Source organism: Tachysurus vachellii, chromosome 19, assembly GCF_030014155.1.
Source record: "Tachysurus vachellii isolate PV-2020 chromosome 19, HZAU_Pvac_v1, whole genome shotgun sequence".
NCBI lineage: Eukaryota > Metazoa > Chordata > Actinopteri > Siluriformes > Bagridae > Tachysurus > Tachysurus vachellii.
Window position 1 is genome coordinate 20,022,967 of NC_083478.1, and position 7,500 is coordinate 20,030,466.

A 7,500-nucleotide genomic window follows, 5' to 3' on the forward strand; every position below is an offset into this window, starting at 1 on the left:
GCTGTGTTGTTGTTCTTATCTGAGGTAGATGGTGTAGCTGACCACACTACATGTACTATGGTTTTATTCCAAATAAAAATTTTTATAACGAGCGTTCAGTTTCTGTGTTTCTTCCAAGCCGTGGTAGCGAGTTTGAATAAAAGATAAACGTACTCATTCGTCAAACGCACTCGTGTCATTCAGCACAGACAAAAGCAGTGTGTTAAATCAGATCTAATTCTCCAGACGATTGCGCTATGCGTTAATGAACCGTGTTTACTCTTGTTGATGTCATTAAACTACGGTGCAGGTTTTTTTAACTATAAAAAAATGATCTGTATTCGAGTCAAAGCAGATGTGACGCCGATCGGCTCCTCTGTGTGAAAAAGCAGCAGCAGCTGATGAGAAGATGAATCTCTGGGATTTCCTCGTTGGAGGAAATATTGCAGAGAACTAATCGGAAGATTTTGATTTGCTGCAAAATGTTATACGCTTAGTGAATAATAATAATAATAATAATAATAATAATAATAATAATAATAATAAATCCTAATAATAAAATCACATTTATGATACTACTAATGCTACAATTGATAACTACTACTTCTACTACTACTACTAATAACAACAATAATAATATTCATTCATTCATTCATTCATTTTCTACTGCTTATCCGAACTACCTCGGGTCACGGGGATCTCAGGCGTCATCGGGCATCAAGGCAGGATACACCCTGGACGGAGTGCCAACCCATCACAGGACACACACACACTCTCATTCACTCACGCAATCACACACTACGGACAATTTTCCAGAGATGCCAATCAACCTACCATGCATGTCTTTGGACCGGGGGAGGAAACCGGAGTACCCGGAGGAAACCCCCGAGGCACAGGGAGAACATGCAAACTCCACACACACAAGGCGGAGGTGGGAATCGAACCCCCAACCCTGGAGGTGTGAGGCGAACATGCTAACCACTAAGCCACCGTGCCACCCATTGTATAGAACTGTAAATAAAAAAGTTTCGTTACAGGAATTTTGTGGTGAGGAGAAGTGTTAGCTTTCACCAGGCTTTGGATTCAAACCCAGTATTGACTGTCTTGGTTAATTAAAAAATAAATGAAGAATGGAGGATAAATCTAATCCCTTGTTTCATTAATTAGCTTGATAATAAAGTTCTCGTGTTTGGCGGGACTTTATTTAGCGCTTTCATTTCAGCCGTGGTGTAGAATTCTGCTTGGTTTTGAAACATTTGGCAGCTTTCCTGTGGACTGCAGCAGCAGCAGAAGCAGCACGCGGTCGAGATTCTCCTTTAATAATGCTGCTGCTCTCATTTTAAAATCGGATAAATACAGATTCTCAAATGGGTTACGCAATTAGTTCTTTACTCTTTGGCGAACCACAAAAAATGCTGCGTCGTCCAAAAAACATCAAAACTGAAGCAACTAGATGTTTCCTGTCAAGGGGAATCATGTTGTAGATCCTGAGTACAGCTCTTCACCTTCACAAGCTTCACTTCATGTCTACTTTACTTTTTTTGTTCTATTGAGCGATTTTTAGGCTTGAGTTATTACCATCTTGGCAACTATGAAGAAGGAACAGAAGACCTCCTGCCTAAACGGGCTGCTGGTCCCATTAGTTCCTCATTCTGTTCCCGTTCCAGACTAGCACACTGCTAGTCCCTAAAGTTGCGCCAGCTAGTTTTCCACCTGTTGTTGAATTGTGGGTGTGGCTGTGGGTGTGGCCTGTTTTAAATAGGAATCATCATAGCATGGAGAATATTCCAGAAACCTATTTCCATGGCATCTGGTCTTTTTGAAAACACACCAAACTTCAGGTGTGTCTCAACCTGCTCCTTCGTTTACTAGTCAGGAAGCTGAAAACGAGGACGTCATATTTTCCAAAGGTCTCAGCTGGAATAAAATGGCAGACAAATATAAAGTCTACAAATATTAGTAGCTTGTTATTGCCTTTGTAGCTCTTGAGGTGCGTTAGGTGCGTTGTTTAATGATCTAAAAAATGTCCACTATCTAGCCCACGACCCTGCTGGAACAAATTTATATGAGAAAGAGAAACGTCAATATTTTCTGTTTGAGTTTGTCATGTTGTGATCGATGTCCAGCTGCAGAGACTGATGTCCACTTTATCAAAGCAGCTTTGTTGTTAGTTCTCTTTCTCTGTGATCTACGGCTGGAATGGAGAGCGAAGCTGAACTACACAAGCGCCATGACCCTTTGGAGCGTCTTTCCGGACCCTGTAAATGGATGAGCGGGGAATTTGAGGACGCCGTCTTTTCTTTCTCCAGATCCTCATCGCTTTTTCTTTGATGTTTAGTGCCACAGGAACAAGAGCTTCTGGAAGAAGCAGATGGAGACCCAGAAATGGGACAGAGACATGAAATAAACATGTGACTGTAGGGTTTCAGTCAAAGTAGAGATTAGAAGGAAAATCTGACGAGTGACGTCTCGGATCGCGCGATGCTTATGTAAGATAATAACACAGTTACAGATAGACAGTGAAGACAAAATCAAGCAGAAAGCAATCCTCTGTGTCTCTGGGGGTTTATTCTGTCGCAAACGCATCACAGACCTCTGAGTAATCAAATCACTTCAGGATAGATTTCTGTCTTTTGTGCTGCTGATGTTATGAGAGACAGAAAAAAAAAATCCTGACTCTTTAATATACTGTAGCTCTCGCGATTACACGGCTCGTTTAAAATGCAGTAAAGGGGCTATGCTAGTTGAGATGTGGTGCACCTTTTATCATCATCATCATCATCATCATCATCATCATCATCATCATCTTCACCCGAATCCTGTCTGAAGTCTGAAGGTTTGGATTCATTTTCCAACTCCGTATTTCCAACTTCTAGAAAATTACAGCTTCATTTCCATGTGCTTGTTGTAATATTGAATCGTTTCTATAGTAACAGCTTTCCTAGGATGCTTTATGAATAGAATGCAAAAAAAAAACAAGAACGTATGTAATGGTGGGGGGGGCACGGTAGCTTAGCGGTTATCACGTTCGACCTCACACCTCCAGGGTTGGGGGTTCGATTCCCGCCTCCGCCTTGTGTGTGTAGAGTTTGCATGTTCTCCCCGTGCCTCGGGGGTTTCCTCCGGGTACTCCGGCTTCCTCCCCCGGTCCAAAGACATGCATGGTAGGTTGATTGGCATCTCTGGAAAATTGTCCGTAGTGTGTGAGTGCGTGAGTGAATGAGAGTGTGTGTGTGTGCCCTGCGATGGGTTGGCACTCCGTCCAGGGTGTATCCTGCCTTGATGCCCGATGACGCCTGAGATAGGCACAGGCTCCCCGTGACCCGAGGTAGTTCGGATAAGCGGTAGAAGGTGAGTGAGTGAGTGAGTATGTAATGGTTTAAATGGTGATGTTTTTGGAAGGAGTCTCCAGTGTCAGTGCTTTGTAACTGACAGAGGAAGGTTTCTCCATAATATCTTAAACAATAAAACACTTCAGGGTTAATTGCTGTTGAAAAATAATTCACTTTACGCTGAGCTACGTTTGAGTTAAAGTTCTGACAATATGCTTGTTGCTGATATATTTTTTCTTCCCCAGACCCAGTTATTAGCTAATAAGTGTGATGTCTGGGTTTCTCTAGAATAGAGAATAGATGAGCAGGATTTCGACCAAAAATCCCACTTCCTGTCTTGAAAACATCCTGCTATGTGTTGCACTCATTTTTAACGGAGATAAAGATACTTTATCTGCTCTGAATTCACTCCCTCAGCTTTTTTCTTTCACTTCAAAGTTCATTGATTATCCATAACCTGCTCATGGTGTGAGGAATTCTTCTCATCAGACTACCGGAGAGCCGGACGAGACTTCTGTAGAAATTGTTCTCATAGTGCATATAAAAAATAAACTCCCCAACTATTTTTTATACTTTATGTCTTTATTGGACTTAAAACTTTTCCTCCAAACTTCATTATGTGATACATTATATAATGATATTGATGATGTGTGCGGTGTCGTATCTGAGTCTGCGTCCGCTCAGGTGAGCTTTTTAGCGTAGGGTTTATGGCCTGGTTTATGATGCTCAGAATGAGGATCATAAAGATTCTGACTTTAATTATGAAATCTGTCTAATCCTTGTAAGTATTGTATTTGGTCCTCTGTCAAAGTCACCGGCTCTCTGACTTTACGGTGGAGTTGTGATGGTGTAGCGTCCTTTACTGCGCACTCGGGAGGCTTTTAGCTGCTGTTTGTTTGGGAGTGACTCAGCTCTGTAGTGGGCAGTGAAGGAAGAAGAAGGAGTGCTAATGGGTGCCAAGGTTAAAGGAGAGTCTTATCTTTCTAAAAGTGCCTCACTCTCTCTCTCTCTCTCTCTCTCTCTCTCTCTCTCACACACACACACACACACACACACTACTGAGTCACACCAATGTATCTGTGAAAAATCAGCACTAGTCACTAGTACTCAGGGTCCCACTTTAACATATAAACGTTACACATTACAGAAGTCTCAGTACTTCACCACGTCAGCTCTCATTTAACTTTATCAACTTCATAAACATTAAAAAATGAACAACTTTTTACAGAAAGTGTCACTATGGCAACAATTACGATTATAATCCTAAAGTGGAGCATCTGTGATTAAAGCCCCTGTGCATATACAACTATTATTGCACACAGACAGACAGACAGACAGACAGACAGACAGACAGACAGACAGACAGATAGATAGACAGACAGACAGACAGATAGATAGATAGACAGACAGGTAGATAGACAGACAGATAGATAGATAGATAGATAGATAGATAGATAGATAGATAGATAGATAGATAGACAGACAGTCAGAAAGACAGACAGACAGACAGACAGACAGATAGATAGATAGATAGATAGACAGACAGACAGTCAGATAGATAGACAGACAGTCAGATAGACAGACAGACAGACAGATAGATAGATAGATAGATAGATAGATAGATAGATAGATAGATAGATAGATGGATAGATGGATAGATAGATGCAATTAATTTACTTCATAAACATTTTAAATCAACGACTGTACAGAAAACGTCACAATGGTAACAATTACACACGTTTTTAATCCGTGTGTCTGCAGTTAAAGTCTGTGAATGAGGCTTAATTATATAAATTATAGCACATTTGTGTGTGAGCGCACGTGTGTAAGTGTGTGTGTGTGTGAGAGCTCAGCTTTGATGTCAGTAGAGACACCTGAGGAGATAAATTACTACTGACATTCACACAACTATTAAGGTCTGCTACTACTGACTGTTAACCGCAGCAGTGCAAAAATAAACCTGTCAGACACAGCAGAGGGTAATGAGGAGGAACTGCTGCATTGTGGGACCGCGTGAGACGAGCGATAAACAAATGCTGAGAGACGGTTTTTAGCAGCGAAACCTCTCAGCGTTTCATCTGGATGCTAATGGAGCTAATAAGAAGTGAAAGCTAGTAGATATCAGTGTGAAGTCATGGAGCTAATGTAGAGAACAGATCAGATGGAGCTCTGTGTCAGCAGTACATCCAGGGGTCAGGAAGAGGGCGTGGCCTGCAAGCTGAAATAAGGAAGTAAACAAGGGGAGTAAATAAATCATGTACAAATCGTGTTAAATAAATTAATTGCAAATAAATTTTAAATAAAAACACAAAGATTTACTGTATAGATAGACAGACAGACAGACAGACAGACGGACAGACAGATAGACAGACAGATAGATAGATAGATAGATAGGTAGATAGACAGGCAGACAGACAGACAGACAGATAGAGTAGATAGATAGATAGATAGATAGATAGATAGATAGATAGATAGAGTACTGTAGATAGATAGATAGATAGAGTAGATAGATAGATAGATAGATAGGTAGATAGACAGACAGACAGACAGACAGACAGATAGATAGATAGATAGATAGATAGATAGATAGATAGATAGATAGATAGATAGAGTACTGTAGATAGATAGATAGAGTAGATAGATAGATAGATAGAGTAGATAGATAGATAGTTCTCCCCCAAAATAAAGCAACTGAATAAATAAAAAAAGAAAATACTGAACAAACTGATTTCTCAGGAGAACTTCTACACTAAACCAAACTGTGTCACTTCCTACAGACGAGTGGAGTAAAGGAGGAGAAGAGGACGCGGTGGAACGGAATGGAGTGAGACTCTAACACGATTAGGAAAAAAAACAAAGTTCTTCCTGTAAATAATTAATGTTCCTTCTGAGGCTTTAGGATGGATAATATACAGCTTTGTCTATAATGAAGTTAAATAAATTGCTGAAACATTCATTTTAATAAGGCGCACGATTTAGTTCAGCTTGGCCGAGATCATTTATAAGGCTTAAGTGTTTTCTTTTTGTGTATCTGCAAATCTGCTCCAGCGTTCTTTCTCTCTTTAATCATCCTGTTCCTCCGTCATAATGGAAATGAGACGGTGCCTGATGTGAATCGTGATCAGAACAGATGTGATTTTCATCTGTAATTCCATGAGTTCAGACACCACTTTATCAATCCCTCAATCTCTTGGGCACGAACAAATGAATCTCCTGCTCTCCTGATGTCCAGCTCTCCTGATGTCCAGCTCTCTCAATGTATAGCTCTCCTGATGTCCAGCTCTCTCGATGTCCAGCTCTCCTGATGTCCAGCTCTCTCGATGTCCAGCTCTCCTGATGTCCAGCTCTCTCGATGTCCAGCTCTCCTGATGCCCAGCTCTCCTGATGTGTAGCTCTCCTGATGTCCAGCTCTCTCGATGTCCAGCTCTCCTGATGTCCAGCTCTCTCAATGTCCAGCTCTCCTGATGTCCAGCTCTCCTAATGTCCAGCTCTCTCGATGTCCAGCTCTCCTGATGTCCAGCTCTCCTAATGTCCAGCTCTCCTGATGTCCAGCTCTCCTTATGTCCAGCTCTCTCGATGTCCAGCTCTCCTGATGTCCAGCTCTCCTGATGTCCAGCTCTCTCGATGTCCAGCTCTCCTGATGTCCAGCTCTCTCAATGTCCAGTTCTCCTGATGTCCAGCTCTCCTGATGTCCAGCTCTATCGATGTGTAGCTCTCCTGATGTCCAGCTCTCTCGATGTCCGGTTCTCCTGATGTCCAGTTCTCCTGATGTCCAGCTCTCCTGATGTCCAGCTTTCCTGGTGTGTAGCTCTCCTTATGTCCAGCTTTCCTGATGTCCAGCTCTCCTGATGTCCAGCTCTCTCGATGTCCAGCTCTCCTGATGTCCAGCTCTCTCGATGTCCAGTTCTCCTGATGTCCAGCTCTCCTGATGTCCAGCTCTATCGATGTGTAGCTCTCCTGATGTCCAGCTCTCTCGATGTCTGGTTCTCCTGATGTCCAGTTCTCCTGATGTCCAGCTCTCCTGATGTCCAGCTCTCCTGATGTCCAGCTCTCTCGATGTCCAGCTCTCCTGATGTCCAGCTCTCTCGATGTCCAGCTCTCCTGATGTCCAGCTCTCCTGATGTCCAGCTCTCCTGATGTCCAGCTCTCCTAATGTCCAGCTCTCCTGATGTCCAGCTCTCCTGATGTC

The 7,500-nt window shown here is 42.3% G+C and overlaps 1 protein-coding gene across 9 annotated transcripts in view; it reads left to right on the top strand.

The window, feature by feature from the left end:
* LOC132862616 (utrophin-like) overlaps positions 1-92 on the top strand; it is a 181,667-nt gene extending 181,575 nt beyond the window's left edge. For all 9 annotated transcript variants that reach the window (XM_060894710.1, XM_060894718.1, XM_060894716.1 and 6 more), the window contains one exon: positions 1-92. This exon is cut by the window's left edge and continues 1,451 nt beyond it. The gene's annotated coding sequence lies outside the window, so the exon portion shown is untranslated.
* Positions 93-7,500: the final 7,408 nt, after the last annotated feature.